General features: G+C 32.9%; 1 long non-coding RNA gene across 1 annotated transcript; it reads left to right on the top strand.

Moving 5' to 3' along the window:
- The first annotated feature begins 1,076 nt into the window (after positions 1-1,076).
- LOC142611573 (uncharacterized) lies at positions 1,077-3,683 on the top strand. The gene is made up of 3 exons (XR_012840073.1): positions 1,077-1,359; positions 1,486-1,560; positions 3,253-3,683. It is a non-coding gene; the product is annotated as an uncharacterized LOC142611573 (long non-coding RNA).
- Positions 3,684-26,957: the final 23,274 nt, after the last annotated feature.

Genomic DNA, 26,957 nt, shown 5'->3' with positions numbered 1-26,957 from the left:
TTTTTAAATCATTTGCTGTCATAAAATGTTGACCCCTTTTTTGTAAAGGGGTTGGACCTTTGTGTAACGGGTACCTTAGGCATATACCTAAGTGCTCAAGGTACTGCCACTAATGATAGTTGTAGTGTATTGATACCAGTCACCGATTATAAGTTAGCCTATACCTAAGTGCTCAAGGCACTGCCATTAATGATTGTTGTAATGTATTGATACCAGTCACTGATTGTAAGTTAGGATTAAGCTTTGCAATTGTTTTATGGTGCAATAAATGTATGCGGGCATGCATGAATTATCTATTTTAAAGAAGTTTTTATAAAAAATTGAAAAAAATATAAAAACAATATTTTTTTAAAAATTTTTTTATAAAAAATTTTCTAAAATAATTTATTAATGTATGCACCCATCAATAAAGCCCTTGTTTTATCTATGCTTTTTGTATTTGTGTTTTTCTTTTGTGCCGATTGGTATACTTTTTCACATCTATCATATATTTTAATAAGATAATATAGACTCCTCTCAATAAAACAATTGTAGAACTCACACAACCATGCAGGTGTGTCAACTGTGTACTCAAAGCAGCTTGATATTTATTAAATCAAGCATGTTTTTCACCTGCCTGCCATGTTCTGGCTTAAAATTTCGTCATTGTGCTGCTTGAAGATTCATTGTATTCTAAGCGTACGAACTACCAGGCTTTTTCATTTTGTTTTTGTCCACTGACTTGCTTAATTATTTTCTAGCAGTTGAATAGTCTTAGTCTCAGGAACATCCCTCAGTTTTAATTACTGGTTCTGGGCCACTGCGGCTCCTGGGTCCCAGTCCCAATACCAATCCCAATCCCAATCCCATTTTAGAATCATAAGAGCACCAGCAGTGAATGGGCTAAATCCATTCTCAATGCCAAATTATCAAATAGGATAGCATTAAGGCCCAAAACAAAGGTCCATTGAGTATGGGGTTCTGTAAGAATTGCAAAAAAAAAATACCATGAGCTACAGTGCGATTCTAAACATAGAATCGCACTGTAGCTGATGGTAAACCGTATATTAATAGTTTATTGCAAAATATCAGTCTTTGGTTCTTTGTCACCTCCTCTCTCTCTGGTATTTTTTCTCTGTTTCTTTATCTCGGTCTCTCCGCTGCACTTCTGCCTCTCCATTGCTGAGTTCTTCCATCACACACCAAGCCGCTTGGTTCTTTGTCATCCCCTCTCTCTTCTCTTCAAACCGAGATCTCAAGGCTGACACGGTTTGGGTTAAGATCAAAATCAAAATCAGCTTGTGTTTGTGTTTGTGTTTCTTTTCTCTCTCTCTGCAAGCTTGGTGCTGAATCAAAATCATGATCAAAGCGATATTCTAGGTGGGTTTTGATCAATGTATTTGAGTTTTTGTGTTTGTGTTTCTTTTCTCTCTCTGCAAGAACAAGGGGGTTCAACTTGTGTTTGTGTTTTGGTTTTGATAACAGAATTTTTGTTGATGTTTGCAGAGGTGGGATTCAGCTTCTGCTCTCTGTCCAGTCTTTAGCATCTTCAGAAAGGCTCGGGTCCAACCTCAATTACCAGTAAGTTTCACTCTCTATCTAATTTTGTTTTTTTTTTTCCAATTAGATTTTGTTACGGGGGAAATGGATGTTAGAGGGTGTTGTCTTTGGTTTTTGTTTCCAATTACCCGTAAGTTTCACTCATGTGGCGATTTGGGGCTTCCTCTGTATTGTGAACTCATAGTTGACAACAAATTGAGCTAGAACATAGACCAGAAATATGTACACTTGCTACCCAAATTAATTTGAGTCAGCTGATCTGCTAACAACATAATTTGATACACTAGCAAGACACATTACTGCATGTGTATGACCCATTTAAAATTTTTGCCTATAGCCGGCCCTGTTCCAAAGCTAGCCACGGTATATAACAAAAATTTTGTATCTTTTCAGTTTTCACTGCAATTTGACAATGATTTAATCGAGAAATCTATAAGATTCCAAAGCTAGCCACTGTAAATAACAAAAATTTAGTATCTTTTCTGTTTTCCCTGCAATTTTTTTCAGGCAAAGTTAGTTATATTATTTGGAGCTACTTGTCCTGTCATATTGTAACTTGATAAAAATAAAAAGTACTACTTTTGTGTTGGTGGACAATTTTCCATTTCCATTAGAAGCAGAACTTTAAAACCATTGCACATGTACAACTTTTACTCTAGCATGCGCAGTAGGATTCAAATTTATTAAGATCTGTGACTTTGATAATGCAGTGGATTCTCCTTTTGAGAGACAATTGGGGAGGAAAGTATAGATAAAATAACAAAATAAAGGAGAGAAAAAGACCTTGCTTTTATGAGTTTATGGTAGAGTATTTGCATTACCAAAAGCAGGTTAAAGGGTAAGAGTAGTAAGAAATAAAGGAGCTACAATTGCATTGCCACTGGCACCATGGATTGTTAAATTAATAACATCAAGGATGAGAAGGTATATGTGACTGCCTAGCTAAGCTAATTTATAGTTTGGTGAACTGTTGATGTGGCTTGAAATTACTTTAAAGTGTAATAAATATATTATTACACCTTACTTGCGGCACATGGCATTGAATCAGTAAATCACATTAAAGTCTGCTACATCTCTAGCCCAACTAGAGTTGTATTATTTTAGGAGTCCCTTATTCAATAGTACTATTTGTTACTTTCTTTTGTGCTGAACTTCTTTATAACCTAGTCAATTTTAATCAGCCACTTATTTTCTTTCTCTAGGTAATTAATTAAGGGAGGGGGGCTAACTGGTGTGGTTTGAAAAATTTTTTCCTTCTAAATTTGGTTATTTGTGAGAGTATTTGAGTTTTGGGTTTGAGAGAGTTTTTATTTTTTGTATGGATGTAGGTGTATTATATCCAACCGCTTAAATTCTTGTATATATAAGTATAACTATTGATTTATATTTTCTTTATCGGTATTGATTTAAATCTTGGGACTGTCATTACACAATTTGAACTATTTACTTTAGTAAATTTTACTGTACTATTTTTTCCTCTTCTTAAGGTACATGTAGTAGAGTAGTACTATAAACTATAAGGCTCTTCTTTTTAAGGGCTTTAAGGTTTGTCTTAGCCTCCCAGCATGTGATTAAGGCCAATACCTACAGCTTAGGGGTACAAAGAAATGGAATTAATGTTTTAGAAACCTAACACTTTTTTTGCTTACTGCCATGATGTACAAGGAATACAATTTTAGCTTTTTGTTTGATAAGCTTTTTTTGCTTATGCAGAATTCTTCATAACATGATCGTTGAGGATGAGCGAGATGTAAATGAAGTGGTGGAATTAGATTATGAGCAAATTGATGACAATCCTACTGTACAACTGTCACGGGAGCACACAAATGAATTTACAGAGTTCATTGAAATCCATCAATCTATTCGAGACCGTGAAATTCATTCTCAACTCCAAACAGACCTTGTTGAGCATTTATGGCAATTACAAGGGGAGTTGTAGGAACTTAAGTGTGTGAGTTATGTATGTGGGGTTTTATTGTATTTTGATATATGTATGAGTCTTCTAAAGACAACATTGATAGTTATGTATGTAGATTGCATCTATATATATGTATGTGGATTTTTAAAGTTGTTGAGTTGAGTACAAGTGTATTTGGCAGGTCCTTTCTAAAAAAAAAAAAGAAGCAAAATTGGCAGGTTCTATATGTGTGTGTGTGTGTGTTTGTGGATCATTAAAGTTGGTAGGTTGAATACATTGATATTTGGCAGGATGCATCTACAAATATGTATGAAGATTTTACATTGATATTTGGTAGGTTTGATGGAATATATATGTATGTGGATTTTTAAAGTTAAGAAGTACATTGATATTTGGCAGGTTCTTTATCAAACAAAAAAAAAATATTTGGCAGGTTCTTTATCAAAAAAAAAAATATATATTTGGCAGGTTGTTGAAAAATATATATGGCAGGTTGTTGAAATTGAAAATATATATGGCAGGTTGTTGAAAAAAATTTGGATATATGGCAGGTTGTTGAAAAAAAATTGGCAGGTTGAAAAACAATTGGCAGGTTGTTGGAAAGAAAATATATCCGTTGGAAAAAAAAAAAATTTGTCCGTTTGAATAGTGCTTGCATATTGAAAAAAAGTTACTGTTGGAATAGTGCTGAAATTTGAAAAAATGAATGTTGGAAAGAAATAATAAAGAAAGATTAAAAAAATAATATTTTAATAGAATGGTAAAATAATAGAATGTTTTGATGTTGGGATATTGTAAAATGGTATGGTATAATTGATAAAGTAACTTTTTAGATGGTAAAATAGGATAGAATTGAAAAAAATGAATGGTGGTGAAAAAAATAAAGTAACTTGGTCCATTTGTTTCAACATGTTTGACTTAATAGTTGAAAAGCCTGCTGCTAAACCGACCCAAAGCCTTTTCATTTGCCTTATTCAATATTGGTATCTTCTACCCATCAAGTTCGACTCAATATAGCTTGAGACTCAAAAGACAATAAATTTATTTAATATTAACTAAATCAGGATTAAATTGATAAAATAAAAATACATTATTTAATGAATTTATTTCATACAGCGGATCAAATATCACGTTTCAAGTATAAAATTTAACAAATATATATATATATATATATCTTTGTTAAAAGGAGGTTACTGTATCTTGATGCCAAAAAAGAAATAAGAATTGTTTAGCATGTGATCATGCAAGAGATATTAAGTGGATGATGTTTGACAGTCTATTGTATAGGATATTGAATTACACAAATTAAAGTGTCAAGCCATTAGAAAAAATTAATCCTCATTAATTAGGTACATTTACAATATTTTCATTTTCCAAAAAATTTAAGGATTTAATTTAGTTGAATTTCTATTATATAATATTTGGAGGTAAGAAAAATAACATGTAACCCTTTTTATTTTTAAATCATTTGCTGTCATAAAATGTTGACCCCTTTTTTGTAAAGGGGTTGGACCTTTGTGTAACGGGTACCTTAGGCATATACCTAAGTGCTCAAGGTACTGCCACTAATGATAGTTGTAGTGTATTGATACCAGTCACCGATTATAAGTTAGCACATACCTAAGTGCTCAAAAACTGCCATTAATGATTGTTGTAATGTATTGATACCAGTCACTGATTGTAAGTTAGGATTAAGCTTTGCAATTGTTTTATGGTCTGCAATAAATGTATGCGGGCATGCATGAATTATCTATTTTAAAAAGTTTTTATAAAAAATTGAAAAAAATATAAAAACAATATTTTTTTAAAAATTTTTTTATAAAAAATTTTCTAAAATAATTTATTAATGTATGCACCCATCAATAAAGCCCTTGTTTTATCTATGCTTTTTGTATTTGTGTTTTTCTTTTGTGCCGATTGGTATACTTTTTCACATCTATCATATATTTTAATAAGATAATATAGACTCCTCTCAATAAAACAATTGTAGAACTCACACAACCATGCAGGTGTGTCAACTGTGTACTCAAAGCAGCTTGATATTTATTAAATCAAGCATGTTTTTCACCTGCCTGCCATGTTCTGGCTTAAAATTTCGTCATTGTGCTGCTTGAAGATTCATTGTATTCTAAGCGTACGAACTACCAGGCTTTTTCATTTTGTTTTTGTCCACTGACTTGCTTAATTATTTTCTAGCAGTTGAATAGTCTTAGTCTCAGGAACATCCCTCAGTTTTAATTACTGGTTCTGGGCCACTGCGGCTCCTGGGTCCCAGTCCCAATACCAATCCCAATCCCAATCCCATTTTAGAATCATAATCCTTAAGAAAGAGTCAAGAATGCTAGCTAGCACTGTGACTACAGGTCTTCTCAGCGGTCCTTTTGGTCCATTAGCCAAGAAAATAATAATGCTAGCTGTTCACCTGACTATCAATGGGCTTGTCTTGATTATCAAAAAAATCGATGGGCTTGTCTTTATAATTGTTCCAAGGCAGTCCTGCCATCTCAATTATCTCCGGATGTGTGTGAGTCCTTTCTTCATGTGAGTAAAGACGGACAACGTCCTTTATTTTATTTTGAAATACTTCATAATATTTTTTAAAATAAAAATTATTAGTTTACTAATATTTTTATTATGCCCATACTTTATTTTTAAAATTATTTGAAAAGAAAACTAAATAATATTTTTTTTAAATCAATTTAATTGGGGCATTTTTTTAGTTGCCTCATTAAGAATAACTTTTTTTAAAAAAAACTGATAAATTTATTTAAGGGTAGTTTTGTAAATTTATATCTTATTATAAGGCAGATAAGACAATAAATGATGTTCCTTTAAAAAGTTTGACTTTTCAAATAGGACAAACAAAGTAGAACGGAGTATTATTCTAGTAACATTTTTAAATGTTGTGAAAATATATGTGTAAAAAAATATTGTAAAAATATTTATTGCGTTGTTTAAACAATAAAAACTGTTATTTAAACAATAATAACATAAAGGCTCTAAGTACCCCCGAACCCAATAAAACAAGGCCACTCTGCTTATTTTGCCTTGTAGTACTGTTTTGTACATTTCAAATTTCTCATTTCTTGACTAAACTATCTTGTAATCAAATGGAACATTAGCATGGCTCTTCCTAATTTGTTGTGTAATTTACAAGCATAATTAACTCGTATTCATGAACAAATCGGGAAGCCATAATCACATTAACATGACTCACGAATCCTCAAGTAGGTTGTATATGTGGCTAATAATAGATGCCCAAGAATTTATGAAGCAATCTTGGATCCCTCATCTTCTATAGGACTAGATTTTTTTTTTTTTTTTTGGTTGAGAAAATGAGACGAGTTTTATTCCTATAAAAGTACTAATCCATAGCAGTTAAAGTAATCCCATTGTAAGAATTCGGCCCTAAACCCTTGCCTATGAAATCCCAAATAAAAATGGGATGATGGACATTGAAGATATTAGCTAGTCTATTGTATTCTTCCCTAGTTTTCCAAAACTCAATGGGCATTTGGATTGAGGGGAAGGAAGGAGGAGCAAAATGGAGTAAAGTAGAGTTAACCAAAAATTAGGTTAATTTTCAACAAATTTTACTCTATTTTCCCTTAATCTAAATAGACCAAAAAAGTTCATGGACTAAGTGATTAGCTTCTGCTGGGGTACAATTTTTTTACTTATGCCACGTGCCCCAATTCTATTTAATCACATTTATTTATTCACCAAAAAATACCAAAATATCACCCATAAGTTATTTTGGGCCTCTATGAATATTTCTCATCCCATTGGCCCACAAAATATTTCATATCTCATTATCTAAATTGGGTCATGATATAAATTATTACAAAAAACCCAAAAACACCCATATCTTATCATATTTTATTATCATTATTTAGCTAAGGCCAAAACCGGCCTTAAGAGCCCAATGCACAAATCCCATTCTATTTAAAGCCCAATAATAATTATACCTGACAATATTTGAAAAGCCCATGATTCAAGTTCATGGCAAAACAATTTTATCAATGGAATTCAAACCCATAATCAAAGCTCATGATTTAAACCCATGGCAATTTTATCAATGGAATTTAAATCCATAATCAAAGCTCATAGTTTAAACTCATGGCAATTTATCTATCAAAAGCCTAATTCACATTGGCAATGTTAAAAGCCCAATTTTCATTGGTAACATCAAAAACCCAATTTACATTGGCAATATCAAAAGCCCAATTCTCATTGGTAACATCAAAAACCCAACTTACATTGAGAATATCAAAAGCCCAATTCACATTGACAATATTAAAAGCTTGATTCTCATTGGTACTATTAAAAGCCTAAGCTAACTACTTGACACTATTTAGTAAAAAGCTCAAGGTTATCAATATTTGACAATATACTATATCATAAGTATTTCACATAAAGTCCAATGATGATCAATGCTTTAAATTCTTAAACCTATTACTATAATATTACAAGCCTATAGAATCTATGACAACTATATATTCTCAAAACCCATGGCAATTATTTTATAAAAACCAATGGAAAGTTATTTATTTATTACCATATTACAAACCCATAGAGTTTATATAAGAATCCATGATCACTATTTATCTTATATCATAACATTCATGATATTTATTTCCAAAACTCGTGATAATTATTTATCCTACAAGCCCAATTATGATTATCTATAGAAAATCCTATGAGAATATCACATTATTCCATTATAGTGATTGTTACCATATTTTATTTGAAACTCATGGGAATTGCCTCTATTTAAACCCATGGTAAATATTATTCACAAGAAATATTAGAATTTATTATTTAAAAGCCCCAAAGAAAATATCATTTACAAAATAATCCATGGTAAAAACTATGTTATGAGAAATTATACAAATGGTTATTTAAAGCCCATGGAAATTAATACCCAAAACCTATCATAAATATTTAATAAAAATCATGAATACATTTCGTTTTTACTAACAACTAAAGTCCATTTGGAATAAAAATTCATGGCAATATATGGTAGCTTTGTTCATTTTGTAGGGCTCACAATGAGAAAGCAAGAGGATAGGTCCAAGTAGAGAAAACCACCAAGTTAAAGGCCCGTCAAAATACTCATCCTTCATGGCCAAGCCCAAATTAAAATCTCAGTCAAAACAGCTCATGTATGCAAACTGACCCAACTGGAAAACTCTCTCCAGTTTTGCCTTTCGTTGAAAATCACCCCAAGAAGAAACCAAGCTTCCAAACCAAATTAGGGGCTGGACATCTGTCCCATCAACCTCTCAGCCATTACCAATTCTGATGTGAACAATACCAGAGGTTGGGTTGACACCTAAAAAGCCAATGGGTAATAAATACCCTTTCTTCTCCAAGTTTTGGTTACAACTCAAGAAAGCCATAACCAAGACTTCCAAGCTCATGATTTATGAACCAAGCCCATAAATTCCAAAAGGGAAAAATTAGGGAAAAGTGGTTTGGAGGGCATAATGGGGTGTCTAGCAGAAGCTCTAGCAGAGGCATCAATGGTTGACACCTAGCTTGGAGTGTCAACCAACCTTCTTGAGCTCTAATCCTAGTTGCAGCAAGCAAAATCTCTAGTCCTCATACTTGCTCTAATCCTATTGGACAAAATTAATCTCCGAATCCCAGCATTTAATGCCCAGCTTAGGAGCATCTCAGCATCCAACTACATTACCCAAATAAGCAAAACACTCTAAAAACAAGTCTCACAATTTTGGGCAAAATCTTAGAGGAGATATTTTGAGATTTTGCCACTGTCAGACCTGGTCTTTTCTAAATTTTGTTAATCAATCCCTTAAGCTTCACTATAAAATGAGATACCATCAACTCATCAAAGGGACAAGATCTTACCATAAAATTTCTCACCCATCATGCTATTTTCAGCTCACAATCAGTCTTTTAGTTCACAAATCAGCTTTTTATCCATAAATACCCATGTACACTTACCTATAAACATCCTATTCCATCTCCTCAAAAAATCTCAGCACCTTAAAAATAGTACCCTCTTTACACCATACCCGAAAATGGCTAAACACCACTTCATCTCTCTTTCATATTTCCATATATTCACTCATACTTTCCACAAAGTAACTCCCACCACTTACTATACACATATATTCATCATTATGAACATGATATGACAATGGAGATCTTATTTAAACATTTGCTGTACTAGATGGACACTATTTCTCTCACTTCATTCCATCTTATTTTTTCTTCTTTTACTTGTAATTATAATGCCTTTAATCATTTTTTATTGCTATTATAATGAAGACCATAATGTTTTGGATACTATGAGAGTTTTCCCTTATGTTGACTTAATAGTAATGAGGAAAATATATGATTTTTATCATGTAAACACATTTATTGACTAATCAGACGTTACCGCTGGAGGTTTGTCATATTCACTGTTGGACCATTTTCCTCTTATATACTTGTTATAATAGACATACTTTTATATTAACCAACTATGGAGGAAATGCATAATTTTTACTGTGCAAATTAGGGCTGTCCAAACATATCTGGTGACCCGACCGGAACCGATCCGAAACCGGCGGACCCGACATACTCCGGCGGTCAGCGACGGATTTTCTCAGCCAGAAACCGACTCCGGTGGGTCGGCTTCGGTTTCTCTCCCCCAAAAACCCGAACCAACAGGCGAAAACCTATTATCCAGCAAAAAACCCAGATTCCGGCGAGAAACCCAGATTTCGGCCATAAAATTCCAGATTCTGGCAATAAAAAAACCCATATCTCGGCGAAAAAAACCTGGATTCAGGAGCTATTTCACGTAGATCCAACAATATTTTGACCAAATCTAGTGAAATCTCATCAAATCCGGTGAGGTTACCGCCGGATCTGGCGAAATCTCATAGATTCCGATGAGATTTTCACCGGATCTAGGTTTTCTCACATTTTCTTACAGTTTCCTCGCCCTTTTCTTAGATTTTTTATGCCAACTGACTCGTCCGTCACTCGTTGAAGATCTAATTTGCCCGACCCATTTACTCCGGCGGTCGGTGGCAGGTGAGTTTTCCCAGAACCCGATTTCGTTGGGTCGGTTCTGGGTTGGGCACAAACTCGACCCGGACCGACCTATGGACAGCCCTAGTGCAAATACATTTATTAATTTTCCAGACATCTACCGCTGAACATTTCTCTTTCTTACCGCTGGACTATTAGTTAAGCACTTATTGTAGTGGACCATCTTTTGTACTAGCTTATCTTTGTAGGAAGTATTTTTAGGGCCTTATTATAATTTTTGTTGAATGCAACTCGGACCTTGAGCAAAAATGAGCCTTTCACACTTTATCGATAGCCTTTGGGCCAAATTCCAAGCCCAAAGTTGAGTCGGTTTTGGCTTCCCAAAATATTATATGGGCAATCCGAAAAAATTGCCCCCGACAGCTTCATGTACACTACAATTCAAAATTAAATTTCGCAAGTGACAATCATGGATCCATAATTTCTAAATGTAATTTTTTTTTTTAATAATTAAACTTCTACGTGAATTTAGGAGTGTTATATATATATATATATATATATATATATATATATATATATATATTTGTTGGTCCATCTGAACTCTGAAGTGGTAGGACTCTTACATATGTGTGTGTGCCAATGTGCCTAGAAGATTGGTTGAGGTTGTTCAATGCGCTAGCCCATTGGGCTATTGACAAATTTTGGGCCGAATTTAGTGGTGGTCCTACTCCTTTCAATCTTTGCTTATATTTGTTTTGTTTTTCCTCTTGTTTTTCTTCTTGGTTCCTTTGTTGCTTCTGAAAGTATTCAGCCTAGCCCGGCCACTAGAAACAAACACACATACACACAAAATAGTCCCATTCACATTGACAAATGGTGACCAATGTTGAACGGAATCCCCTTCATTGGATCTCATATGCATGGTGAAGAAAGCACCATTTAAAAGAAGCCAAAATGGCCAAACCTACCCACATGAGAGGTAATGTTACCTAAAAAAACAAACTAGCCTAGGCCATCATGAGAATCTTGTTTTGACAGTAGAAAATAACAACATAGAGTAATGTTAAGGTAACCCAAAAAAAATTGAAACTTTTTTTCACAACATCTCAAGCACATCACTTTTATATATATCCATGACACCACTTTTATTATACATCAATCATATTGAACAATTGCATCACTACACTGAACGAGATACAAAAATGACATGAAATCAATTTTAAAAATGTATAGTAATCACTGCACTGGAGCATTGAACCCAGTTCTGCATAGTTATAGACACATTAGTGAGTAGTAAGAACCATTAGTTACCAGTACTGGTTATTACCTGTCGGCAGTGGCTTAAGTATCACTAAACAATGAGTGAAGAAGCTTCCCGTGGTGTTTCCTAGAGTCATGGACTCATGGCCACCAGATTCCCTCCCAGCGCATTTGCTGCCATTTTTAACTGCTCAAGAACTTTGTCCCTTTGCTCTCTCTCTCTCTCTCTCTCTCTCTCTCTCTCTCTCTAGAGACTTGTGAGTACAGTTCTTTTAACTAGATTTTCTCTCACTCACAATTCACAAACAAGTAGATGACAAAAAAGTCAATCACATCTACACTGTTGCCAGGTGTTTGTCTTTTAATAACTATAATGAAAGTTTACTATTATATAATTCAATATAAATTATCTACCAAAACCATATACTATATCCAAACTTCACGAGCTCTACCTAGTGCACATAGCAAGTTGCCACGTGACACTGTGTTTTCCACACTACAAGTAGACTGGTGGTGGTACTATTAGAGAGTTGAGCTTTCTTGCAGAATATATAGCTAGAAGTTGTATAGGATGACTATTGCTAATGCTAAGTCCTATTCTATAGTAGCCAATAAAATATACATATGACCCATGATACTTTGATTGGAAAAGAATATTACTGTTCAAAAATTTTATATGATTTTTTCCACGCAATTTGTGTCGGCGTGATTTTTGATCAGATCTTGTGAGTCTGAGTGAGCTAGAGAGTTTGCTTGCTGCCATGCATGCTCCACGGAATCATATAGGATTATAGTCAGAACCAAAACAGTTTTTTTTTTTTTGTTGAGAAACAGAGCCAAAACAGTTGAATCATCTAATAATCGTACAGAAGTTTGGATTCATATATACATGAAAAAACAAACAAGTTTTTAGGGGAAAAAAAAAATTTAAACCGTAGGTTAATTTTATTTGAATCATCAATCTGAACATTTATTGATTTTCATCAAATAGCATATTTTATTTCAAATACTGCACTGTTATTCAAGAGCCTTTACATATTTTGATTTAAATCCCAGAAAGGAGCAATGAAAAGTCAATTTCAAAGGTTATTTATTTGTTTTTTATTCTTAAAAAAAAATCTTAATATTTAAGTTAGGCCTATTTAAATTAAATTGTGGTCAGATTCATTCCCTAATATATTTGCATGTTTCTCATTTATGATTGTTGATGCCAATTTTTTCAAATTCATACTCAAAAGCCTATGAGAAAGAAAGCCCAATAAGTTTCAAAAGCCTATGAGAAAGAAAGCTCAATAAGTTGCAAGACGCAAAAGCCCATACAGAGGAAAGCCCAATGAAAAGTAAGGCCCAAAGGCCCACCAAGAAGACCAAAGAGCAAGAGGGGTCCAAAGGAAGAAATGCAAGAGAAAGCAATCTGCAGCAGAATACAGTTTTGCCGCAGAATACACTTTTCTGGCAGAATGGCATCAGCAGATTGGGCCCAAGACCCTTTTGATCCAATCAACATTATTTGGCCCACAAATGCCTAAATCCTTTGGATAAAGAAGATAGGCGTGAAAGCTAATATGAAGAAGCATGATGAAAAGAAACAAGGAACGACAGGAAGTGTCAGTAGCAGGAATCACGTGAAGGAAAGAAAAGTCAAACCAAAGGAAATAACAAATGCAGCAGGAAATGCATGAAGAAATAAGACAAAAAAAATGCAGCAGAACGAAACAAAACTAATTTGCTACGGCAGAAACGGCGTGGGAATGAAAGGGACAAAAACAGAAGACGATAGAGCAAGTACAGAAGGGCCGGGGCACCACCAACTTGTACCCAGCCAATACAAGGGAGGTGGGCCCACGGTCAAGGAGATTCAGAAGGTGTGGTTTGGTGGTGGGGGGAAAATGGGGTCTATATTTGGTTTCCTGCCATGACTTCTTTTGAAAATATACCTTACTGTAATGGTATCTTACCCAAAAGAAGTAATAGATGGTTGAGACCATTTGATGCATGCCATAGAGCTAGGTAGTGAGGTAGTCCAATCCTTATCCATTTGAACCTAGAGATAGAGGTACACAGCAAGAACAAACAAAAGAGAATTTTGTTGTGAAATGAGTAATGGTGCAGCAAACAAACCGAGTAATGGCAGTGGTTGAGGCAACCAATGGGTCAATAGGTAGTCTTGAATAGATGCCCACAACGAACCAAAAACAATTGGTGAAGCCCTAAGGGTAAAAGAGAGAAATCCCATTGAATTTGCTCACTATAAAATGAGAAGGGGGAACCCATGAGAGGAATAGGGGCATGCATCAATAGACCATCTTTTCCCTCCCTCTTAGCAAACCTATTCTTTGAAGTCTTCAAAAAGTAATAGTTAGTAGCCATTTAGGCCTATTCTCCAAAATGTATAACTTTGATGGCAGGAGAATATAACAAGGTTGTTCAAGTTGGGGTTTGGATTCCTTCTTGGTTTACTTATTCTATGGAAAAATTCAATATTTCATTTCAATTGCAAATATATTTGATTTCTTTCATTATAACTTATATATGCTGTATTTAGTCAATCTGTGGTAGCACGTTTTTATCACGTCTGCCGCATCAGTTGTCCTGCTGTGGTATCTTTACTTGTTGTACTAGTTATTCTGCTGTAGCACTTTTTTATTGTATTTACTGTGTTAGTTATTATACTAGCTAAACCTTTGCTGCTGAAGCTTTCTTCTTTATTTTTGTTATTACGTGTTTTACTTTTGACCAATTATCCTGCCATAAGTGTGTGTGTGTGTGTATATATATATATATATATATATAAAACTTATTTCTCATGTTTTGTAGAATATATTTTATAGATGTATATGTGTATACGTATAAGTATATTTATGAATGTATGTATGTATATATTTGAGAATATGCTAACCCATGTAAGCCAACACTTGCTTGATAGGTATTTTCTTTGGGTTTTAGATTTGTTTACGTGCAAGAAGTAGAAAAGTATTTTTGTTAAAAATGAAGAGTAGTCATTCACAGCAGACTGTTTTATTGCACAGCAGAAGGCTTACAGCAGACGGCTTTAATGCACAGCAAACGACTTTGTTGCACAGCAGAAGGCCTTACAGCAGACAGCTTTAATGTACAACAGACAGCTTTAATGTACAACAGACAGCTTTATTACACATCAGAAGGCTTTACAGCAGACGACTTTAATGCACAGCAAACAGCTTTGTTGCACAGCAGAAGGCCTTACAGCAGACAGCTTTAATGCACAACAGACAGCTTTATTACACAGCAGAAGGCTTTACAACAAACAATTTTACTGCACAGCAGACAGTTTTACTGCACGACAGACAGTTTTATTGCATAGCAGAAAAGTAAGACCTGTGGCAGAAACTGGAGAAAGGTTCTTTCTGTGGATGAAACAGAGGATATGCCCACTTTGAAGCGTCTTCCCTTGGGTTTGAACTCATCGTTTGTGCATAAGCCGGACTAAGGAGGGTTGCTATTGGACCGGTCCCAACTTCCTGATCCAGAAAACTTTGGGACCAAGTGCAGCAGGAGGCAACCCAGCCCAACATTTGCAAAACAACCCAACATTTGCAAAACAGGCCCACTCAATGATCTACATTGAGTACTATGTCTTTGAAGCAATTTTTTTGTTCATGAATTCTTATATATATATATATATATATGTGTGTGTGTGTGTGTGTATGTGTGTGTATAAATGAAATTGACTGTTTGGTTAAAGTTAAACCAATAAAACAATGTACCAACAGCTAAATAATTCAAATATTGATAATCACTTTTTTTTTGTTCTCATATAGAGTTCTATTCTAACTTAATCTAAGTGTATATGTATGTAAAATTCTTTTTTGGAGACTTGAACCCTGATCCTTATCCCTTATACCGCACAAAAAATTATATTTGTAAAGTGACCATTATATCAAGAGAGCGCTATGATAATCAGGTCACTAATTGTAACTATTTTTGGCATATAGTTTTCTACTTATGGTTGTACTCATAGCTCAATGCTTACTTTAATGCCAGTTGTACCTGACGTGAGTGGGTGTGAGCAATCGGTCTTCCGGAGTCAAAATATAGTTTGATACACATGCAAATAAAGATTTTGAACGTATTATTGGCGTTATAAAAATGAAAATAAAAAACGATTTTCAAGTTTAAAATGGAAAGAAAATTGTACAAATAAGAAGAAGTATCATTAATTGTTTGACCCAAAAGAAAAGTATCAATAAATCTTGCACACGAAGCTCATCGAATCACGGTCCGCCCTCCACGCATGTGTGCCAAGTGTTAACCTTATAATAATATGGGATAGCATGCAAAATAATTAACCTAAGATCCAAACATGGTATTCAGCACAAGCAGACTATATATTGCATCTTCTTCCTAGAAGTTCTTCCACCACTTCCTCTTCTTCAGCAATATTCTCAAGATTCCATGGACACAACAGAATAACATGTTAAACTTAATTGCATTAATCTCGAGACCTTGGCTATGGCGGATTCAGATCCTCTAGAGTTCCTAGGGTACTCTACCAAGTAGAGTTCATTAAATCCTAACCACTCTTTAATGATTTAATGGTCTAGATTTTGCCATGTCAGCATTTCATTAACAATCATCTTAATTGTTTTGTTTACAACATTATTTTATTATTTCAAGAATATTATTAATGAAATGTTGACATGGCAGAATCTAAACCATTAAATCATTAAAGAGTGGTTAGGATTTAATGAACTCTACTGGTAGAGTACCCTAAGAACTCTAGAGGATCTGAATCCGGCTATGGCTAGCTATGACTTTTTTGGGTTGAAAGTTTGCTACTCTATAATCAAGGGGACAAAGATTATTAATTCCAATTGTCCCCCAAACAATAAATAACAATATTTAAAAATAAAAGCATGCTTTTGAAGGTTGATATCATGATATATATATATATGAGATGGGTTCAAGTTACACATTTTTTAAACCATTGCATTTAAATAAATCAAACAATAAAAAAAAGACTCTCATTAATGCTAATATTCTGATTAGGATCTCATTAATTATCCCTCATTTATTATATTTTATATCTATCTCTAAATCCAAAACAAGTGTTATATTTGACTCTCTCTCTATGTTTCTTTCTCTATCTCTTTCTCCTCCACCGTTGTTCCACCTCCATCGATAGATTGCCGGTAGAAAAAGAAAAAAAGAAAAAAAAAAAACTGCGGAACACACTTACTCCATTTACTGACCATGACCACAAGACAGAGAATCCCCTAAGCCAAGGAAGACAATTGCCAAACTCGAGTACTGCAAGTAAACATGAAACAAGTACCAACCATCACCCTTAAAATGCTTTAAGTACCTAGCTGCCAATATTCCACCAGGAAGCAAAATGCCCCCAGCCAGAAACATCATAAACCCATGTACAGCCAATACCGGTCGTAAATTCTCTTTCGCCTCTGCAGAACCACGCATAAGCTGCACCCGAATAGGCCTGCTACTTGTGACAAAATGCATATTTCTCTCGCTTAGACTCCCATTTGACCATTTAGCACCCATTGCCCAAATAACTTTAGGAGGTGTTGTGGGATCAATCATGTTATTACACTCCGGCCTTTCATGGCCATGACCACAAGACAGAGGTTTCAAAGGACGTGTGAAGTCAGAGGGTGGTATCATCACTCTGGAATTCACATGTCCCTTGAAACCTTTGTCTTGTGGTCATGGTCAGTAAATGGACTTAGTGTGTTCTGCAGTTATTTTTTTTTTATTATTTTTCCTTCTTTTTCCAGCAATCTATCCATGGAGGTGGAATAACGGTGGAGGAGAAAGAGATAGAGAGAAACATAGAGAGAGAGTCAAATATAACACTTTTTTTGGGTTTAGAGATAGATATAAAATATAATAAATGAATGATAATTAATGAGATTCTAATCAAAATATGAGCATTAATGAGAGTTTTTTTTTTTACCGTTAGATCTACTTACATTCAATGGTTTAAAAAAGGTGTAACTCTTTAGAGTAACACCAGGTGTAACTTGAACCCATCTCTCTCTCTCTCTTTCTATATATATATATATATATTTATTTATTTATATATTCATAAAAATATGAAAGATTTCTATAAGCCCCACTAGCTAGTTGGGTGCACAAATTTTATTTTTCTCTTTGTAGGTTTTGTATAGTTAAGTGATTTGAGTTTATATTAATCTTATATAAATAAAAAAAACCAATTAATTTTTTAATATGATAATAAAGAATAATTAATATGAAACAAATGCTCTAAGTTTGGCATTTATCTTTTTTTTATTAAAAGAAGCTATCCAATTACTTAATTTGTTCATTTCGAGGGTCACTTGACATATTACATGCGAAGGGTTGTCACTTGTCATACCACATTTCTACAAGCATAAGCATAGCATTTGAAAGGAGATCAATCGAAGTAAATTCTTAACATGGATTAAAAAAAAAAAAAGAAAAAAAAAAAAGGAATTCAATTCACCAAAAAAGGAAAGAAAAATGGTAGCTAGAAGCAAACAAAGTGGAATAAAAGAATAAAAGATAAAAAAAATCGTGGTCTTCAGTGACATCTTGTTTATCACTATATATGTTCAACATTTTAGTTCTCTAAAATCTCGTGACTTGTCGGCCAGATACTGAAAATCCCTATTAGCTTTTAAAAAAGTAGATTTTCCTTCTTCCTAAGTTGACACAAGCAAACAAAATCTCAACTATTTATGAATCAACATTTTGTGAATTTAATAGTCAGTTCTACAGCGAAGGATTCCCTACACCTGAAGGGCAAAGTGCCCTGACCTCGAATCAATTCATCAATTTGTTTTAAGTGAAAAGTCCGCTGTCTCTAACTAGTCATTTCGTGAAAAGAAAAAAAAAATCCATTATATTTGCAAAATTCATGAAAAAGATCCATTATTGTTCCACTGATTGCACGGATGGGTCTTAGGAAAATTGGAACCATATATTAATGGAGTTATATAAAGTACAGAGAACTAGCTACACTGAGAAGAATATGCTCTTGCAGTCAAGTAAAATGACAGCATAACCAAGATATATACTTGCATGATTGAAATGATGCCAGAAGGCTAGCTAATAGGCTAATCAAGAAGTACTCAGTCTTCTCTCCAAAAAATAAAAAAAGGTATTCAGTAATTTAGTTTGGGAGTTTATGAAATAATGAAATAGAATGAAAATAATAGATTATAAATAAATGAAAAGAAATGAAATAGTATTCTTTTGTAATGCAGTGTAGGAGTTCATATAAAAAAGAAAATTAATAAATGTATATTTTTCTCATTATGCTGATTACATTTTATTTGTGTCTTTAAGAGATGATGATAAAACACGATCTCCCTTCAAATTTACGAGGGGAGTGAATCATTTCATCATTTTTTTTTGGAAGAATGTATATATGGGAATGTAGTATTATTTCATACACTTTCCATTTATTCCTATAAATTAAACACTCAAATAAAGTAACATATGGCAGACCTATCTACACCTAACTTGATCGAGTTAATCTATATATGATTATTCCTGATTTCCTTCTATAAACAATAGCATTGTACAATTGTTTTAGACATATTAATATTACTCTCTCTCTCTCTCTCTCTCCAAGGAGAGTTAGGTTCTTTTAGGGTATGGTTGGTATGAGTCGGTTGATATTGACATGTTGCATATTGTATGCATGCTTAAATTAGGTCAATGAATTGAGATGGAGAGGGTTAGGTTGATTTGTATATTGTGTTTCCCATAGTAAAACGTGGAAATTAACTTACGTAGGAAGGGTTTTGGAGGAGACAAGAAGTAAATGTAAAGAGAGTGATAGACAGCTCCGTGGTGTTATTATGTAGGAATAGAAGAAGACAAAGAGAAATGAGTTAGCAAACCAAAGAAAAAACCAAGCAGAGACAAGATCTTATCAAAATCTATATGATATTATAGAATCAGAGAGAGAGAGAGAGAGAGAGAGAGAGAGGCACACGAGTGCATGAGATCAGAAAACATGGCAAGGTGGGTGTGATGTGAATGTGAACTGGTAATTTGGGATGCTAGTCAAAGAGAACTTGTATTTTAATGTTTTACTTTGTGTTTTTGTTATCTTTGAAATTCAGATATTGAGTCAAAGAGTCAAGTTCCTATTACAGTCAAGTTCCTATTACTTGGACTTGCAGTCAATATATATATAAACCATCTAAAAAAAAAAAAGTTCGTATTTTCTGTGATGGTTGGTTAGTGATTAAACACGTTATATGAATGTCTATAGCTAGACTTTGCACCATTGAGTAATTATAAATTTATTTCTGCAACTAACTAGTACATAGAGGACCATAAATAATGGAAATTAAGCGAAGGGACCATGTGCCTTTACAACAAGGCCAACAATTTTCATTGAAGTTTACTACTAATTCCTGAAAGAGAAAATATGTATAAGTAATTGTGCAATAAAATTGTTCTTTTTTTTCTTAAATAATGTCAGCGTTTAAGTAATAATGAATGTGTACATTCAAGTTCTATCTATACTATGCATCTATCAAAAAAAAAAAAAAAAGTACTATACTATGCAAAGCTACCTAAGGTCCCCTCCTCGACATTGATGACTTTTAACATATAACATTATGACTTATGAGGATATCCAAAATTCCATTCTATTAATATGATTAGGGTTTATCATGTCAGGATTCAAAAAAAAAAAAAAAAAATATTGAGCTGGGGTTCATTTAGGAAATTTATCTCCCCCCTTCACTGTATATATGTAGGTGAAGTGGTGAACCCCTATACAAATGGTTAGGGTTCATGACTTCATGGTGAAGTTCTTCAACTTATTTATGATTTACATGTATAGATTCTGAGTTTGGTTTATGAATTTAATACACTGAACATATTTTAATGTCAATCAAGGCAAAGAAGATAAGATATCTTATCTAGAGAATGCCTATATTTTTTTCACAAGTACAAAGGGAATTGTGAATTTCACACCTTTTTTTTAGAGAAGATTTCACACTTATTTTTTAATCTTCTGTATTACCATCTTCAAATCACAGTACATCATGGATCTTTTTAATTACAAACTAAGGGAATGGTTTTTCTAGACTTATTTTTTATCAACTGCATTATTATATATTATATATGAACAATCCATAGATAGTCTAATTCTCATATAGTGGAATGCAAACATACAAAATATGGCACAGAAACAAAATCACCCGCATTGTTTTTAATAAAGACACGAGGGTTTGAACCAAATTAAAGAGTTCATTCTATGATGATTGTTTTTTATTACACCAAAACATTAACAAATTTTTTTGGGTGTAAATGAGACTCAATTAATTTCATGTAATTATGTTCTTATTCAACAACAAGAGCTAACTTGAACCCACAAAACCCACAAATTAAATATTACTACTTTTTGTATAAAACAATTCAAAATGATTATTATTTCTACACAAAACAATGATTATGAGGAATTTAAGATTTATTTAGTACTGTATTATAGTGGCAGTAATCACCAAAAAAGAGAAGAAGAATTAATAGTAGTGTCAGCAGAAAAAAGGGACAATCTAATTAATTATTAACATTTAATAAGATCTTTAGTAAGAGGTACAGAGCTCTTAATGGTTTTACCAACTGCAAGGATTGGAGTGGAGCCCCTTTGCCTCAACTTAAAATGTGCTGTGACATACAGGACATCTTCTAGGACTTGAAAGCTATGTAGGGTTATAAAGAATTATCACAATGGTTTTCCATTCCTAGTATTATAGAGATGGTGAAGGGTTGTATGGCCGGTGACCCGTGCTTATTTATAACTAATAATACAAATTCGTTTATTACACACACATGCATGCAGTAGTGTACATTGAATATAGATGGGAATTATTCTTTTGCCTTTTACCAAAGGACATTAATTCTTGGTTGGATTAGTATTTGGTTTAATATAGCTTCCAAGACTTTTTGGCTAACAACAACATATGATTGATTTAGTTTTAAATTTGCTTCATTTGAAATGGACTTGGATTGAGCTAGGCCAAGCATGCATGCATGCACAACCTTGTATAACCCTTCATGAAATTGTGCCCCTTCTGTATCAAGAAAAATTTGTGCCCTTTTATTTGACAAACTGAAATCACATGATACAGATAGACCTGTTGAGTTGAACAATGAACAGGTTTTAAAAAAAAAATGCGAAAGATTAATTGTCCCACTAATAGATCCAATTTCCGACTTAACCTGCACCCAAATTTGTATAGGACTATTTTGTTTGGACTTGTGTATTTTTGGGGAAGAGTAGGAAGTTAAAGGGTGAAACCCAATATGAGACAAACCATAGTACTGTACGTACTTAAGGTGCCACGCAGCTATCTAATTAACATCTCAAGGACTAATCCAATAGGGATGTGCTTGACATGTGTCCATGTCACCTTCTCGATCTGGCCATAATAGGGCCACAATAGTTACTTGATCTAGCCAAAGTTGAAGAGGGTATATGATATATTAGGTATATGTAATCACCCTATTAATTAGAGGTAGGTTTTACGTTTATGGGGTTCATTCTTATGTAAGAGGGTTTAATTATATATACTTGATAATAAACTATAACATTTTTCTTAGAGGAGTCTAGCTAACTCAACAAATTCCCTGCCTTTTTCCCCCATGGTGAGTGGTGACAAATGCCCTACTTGGATTAACTCATCGGAGATAATGATGACGTTAGCATAGGGACCATGAGTCGATCTTACTTTGAGATTAAAAGGGACAAACTATTATTTACCATTAATTGTGACAAAATGGCTCTCACAATTAAAAAGGAAAAAATGAACGGAAAGAAAGGTGAGTGACAAAATCCCTTAAAAAAAAGGAAAAAAAAAATCACTAACAAATTATGAGAGGATGAAGTATCAATTGAGTTATATTTCATTGGTCCCATTTACACCTATTAAACTTAGCTATCAAAGCATCACTGATGTCCTTTAATTGACCTCTTTTACAAGTGTTCATTCTTCAAGTCATCTGTACAATCAACTTATCCATCACAAATATTGGAATCCTATGAGAGCTTAGTCTCAAATCCGTACAATAAAGGGATATATAAGAAGGGTTATAATTCATAAGCACGTAGTTATGAATCTTTGATACATATATATGCATATATAATCTAAAACTTTTGGAGCTTCTTGCTTGCCATTAGCACTACAAATTCTTATTTTTCCTTAATACACCTAAAAGCACATAGAATAATATTTAACATGATAACTGAAAAGAGCATTTAGTACAAATATTAAAAGTTCAAAGAAGCAGCCTCAATGCTTGGTTTGGTGGAAATGGAGGGGATTCTTAGGAGTATAACTTGCGTCTTAATCAAAAGGATTCTTGACTGCACTCACCATGAATATCATGACTTCAACCTCACATCTCTCTCTCTCTCTCTCTCTCTCTCTCTCTCTCTCTCTCTATATATATATATATATGGGTTTTTTTGGGTCTTGATCAAATTGGTTTAAATCATTTCGTGGTCATCATTAAATAAATACTAGTCTCATCACACACGCTTCACGCGTGCAATGAGACTTTTCTTTTTTAGTGGTCATATTTTGTAGAAAAAAACTGTATTTAATTATTATATATATATGATTTTTATTTTAAAAATCTAATTTATAAGTGAATAAATCAATTTAAAAATTAATAGGAGAGTGGTCTTATTTTTTAGGCAATATTTTAGTGTTAGTGGGAGTTGGAGTTGTATTTTTACCGTATTGTCCTTTAGTTTTGTCTCCACTTAAACATAAGACTGTAGGGGCATTTTTGAACTAAAAAAATGAGTTTTTACCGGATTGTCTTTTAGTTTTGTCTCTATTTAAACATAGGACTGTAGGGGCATTTTTGAACTAAAAAAATAGGAATCCAAATAGGGAAGCTCCTTAAATAGTAGTATAGAAGATCACTCACCTACCATTAATTAAGCCCACTCTTCCCTACATGCATGCAGTATATATTATCTAATGATGTGGTTACTAATAAACAAATAGGTTTAACTCTTCAAACTATCCACTTGTTGACACATAAAAACGCACTATAGCGTTAAGAAGACCTCGGTGAAATGCATTATTATTATGAATATTAGCCAACCACCCACTAAAAGAGAGGTGCTATGATGACATGGCCCTCATTCCTCTTGCATAAGGGTTAGTAAGTTAGGTTTTCTTTATTTAAAAAGAAGCACCATGTGTTTATCAAATCGTACACACCAAAATATATATCATAATCATACCAACACTGGATTGATGTGGATTAAGAGAAAAAGGAAAAATTTTCTAAATAAATATCATAAAATAATGGATTTTATACTTCCAAAATTATTATATAAATAAATATAATTCATATTTAGGAAAAAAAACAACTAATAAAAGATATTAATATACTTAATCCATATATTATACATGTATTATGTTAATTTATTGATATATTGATCTAAAAAAAAAAGAAAAAGAAAAAAGAAAATGTTAAATCAAATTTAGATATCCTATAGAATTATTGTAAACACATGCACTATATATTTATGGAAAGAATTTTTTTTTGAAAAGCTTTATAAATGATATTTGTCACATTATTTATGTATGGTAAAATTTTCAGAAAAATTACAATAGAGTGAAAGGTCATGAAAGGTGATTGGAGGAAATCTCATCATAGTGTTTTTCCACGCAAGTCTCTCTTTTTGATATTTAATGCTTTGCCATCTTTTTTTTTTTTTTTTTTTTTTTTGGAACAATATTTAGAGAGTTGGGGGCCTCGAATATGCTTTTCTAAAAGAAGAAACAAGACCCTCATAAAATAGGCTCTGATAAGAAACCAGTAACAGGCTGAAAAAGCCTCCTACTACAAACTTTTTAATCTTTAACCATTATTAAATATGAAAAGCAAGCATGGTAATTACCATAAACTACTTTAATCTTGAAGCTTCTCTAGGGAAGAATCTAGCTTTTACTATAGTGGTCTGTTCTCCTTTTTGGGTTTATCTATTGCTCAATGGGGGAATCATTTTGGTTGTTGCAAACTCTGCAAAGAGCGACACCTGGAATCAACATTTTATCCTAGATATAATTTTTGAGTGAATGATGGGGGAAATTATTAGAGATTAGGATAACACTAAAGTGTAGGTTGGGTTATTGCTATATTAAAAGTTATGTGATTCCACAAAAAATCAATGAAATGATGAGAGAATAAAAGGCTCCCAAAAGCAATATTTCTTCAATAAGTCTAGAGTAACAATTTTTCTCACAATTTTATTTTATTTTATAATTATTGAGACGATTATTTTTGAGATATGGAATAAGTTGAGTTTTTAAATAGATCGAGGTAATTTTTGTTGGTATATAAGCTTGATAAATGGGGGGAAAAAAAAAACAATGATGTGAATTTGACAAAGAAGGAACATGGGAAATTTGTGAAGAAGTGTAGAGGAAATTTGTGGAGAATTATTAGTTTGGTGAAGAGTGGAAGAAGATGTCTGAGATGAAAAAGAGGAGTTGGAAGTCATAAGGTTAATTGATACTTTGATAGGCTCCACTAGCAAATTGAATGTTAGATAAATTTGTCACATATAATCTATTGAATGTTGGTATGTATATATTTATTGAGTACATGATAAGGTGAATATATATAAATTAATGTTATAGGAACTCAAAACTATAAAGAATTGAGTACAAGAGATAAGGTTAGGTCAATAATAACAAACTTACTTATCAATCATAAAAAAAATTTATAAATAGTTTGAAGTAATTAATATATGGTGAATTTACCTTCTTTAATTTTAAAGAGGGGTACAAATGTTTTATGATTAAATTAATTAATTACTAAATGTAATTAGTTTTAGTGCTATCAATAAGCTACATTGTCTTTCACCAAAATAAACCAAAAAATTGGGGTTGTGTCCATTGAAGAAGGAAAAAAAAAAAAAAAAAAAAGCTCATAAGAAGAAGAAGAAGAGAGAAAGTCATCTTCACAAAGATCATAATTCAGAACACTATATATATAAAAATATATATTAAAGCAGCTAGTACCCGATGTAGGGTCGAGGTTATACCTTTGGTTTTTCATTCATTACTTTATATACCATAATTAAGAGATTGCTTAATATAATGAAAAAAAATGGAGCATCCTCACCACTTGCCTGACTTACAAGAGGATCAACATCATATTGTAGCATATAATATTAGAAAGAGAGCTATACAACAAAATGAATCTAACATATGAATCGTACACAAAACCTAAAAAGCATTGAGCTACGTATCATGATTTTTCATTTTGTTGGGCACGCAAAAAACAAATATAAGCTCATCAACAAGTTAAATAAAAGAGATTTATTTTATTTTATGTAGTTATTTTAATTAGGATGGGTCCAAAGGCCTGGGGTTCACCCTGGTCCCTGAGGTTGATCCACTTCCCAATTTTGTCGAGTTCAGGTGGTTTTACCAACAAATTACCAATAGCAAGCAGTAGTATTGTAGTTTTTCACTGAGCCAGTTTTGTAGCCAATTTGGAGCCGCCACGCTTAACAGGTTTTTATTTTTTTATTTTTTTTAATAAATTGTATAAACACTTGATGATCCATTAATATTTTTCTCAGATGTGTATGTGATAATGTGAAGTGAATTATACAAAAAAAAATGGTGACCTTTTCATTTCCTTAAAACAATTTCAAATGGTAAGTAAACATTATATATATATATATATATATATATATATATATATATGTTGTATTATATGAAGGATCACATTTCAAAAGTAGGATGGAGATTTTTTTTTTGAAAAAGAAAAAATAAAAGTGTGTTTAAGAAATTCGAGTGAGATTCCTTTTCATTCTAGCGATAGGGTCTACACAAGTGAGTGATAGCCGATTGGTAAGCATTGACAAAGGATATGCAAACGGAAGAGTCTCTTTCAAATTAGATAGTTATAGAAAATATGTTTTATGTAGAATTTTATTGAAATAAGGGGGGAATGAATTTGTTCGTGCTCTTAAGGGCTAGAAACAACCATAACAATGTTTTAGAGGATTTTTCCTACACAAGTGACCTTTCGAAGGTAGCTTTTCGTCAGTATCTCTTCATTGCTTATAAAGAAACATCCATATATATATATATATATATATATATGTGTGTGTGTATACTTTTTTTTCCTCTTTGTTCTTTATAAAGATTTTTCTTTAATGGTAGAATCCTAGTTTAGTTGTGTATTG

The sequence above is a fragment of the Castanea sativa genome, chromosome 10, assembly GCF_040712315.1.
Source record: "Castanea sativa cultivar Marrone di Chiusa Pesio chromosome 10, ASM4071231v1".
Taxonomy (NCBI): Eukaryota; Viridiplantae; Streptophyta; class Magnoliopsida; order Fagales; family Fagaceae; genus Castanea; species Castanea sativa.
Note: the sequence above shows the minus strand (reverse complement) of the source record. Positions and strands in the feature narration are given on the sequence as shown.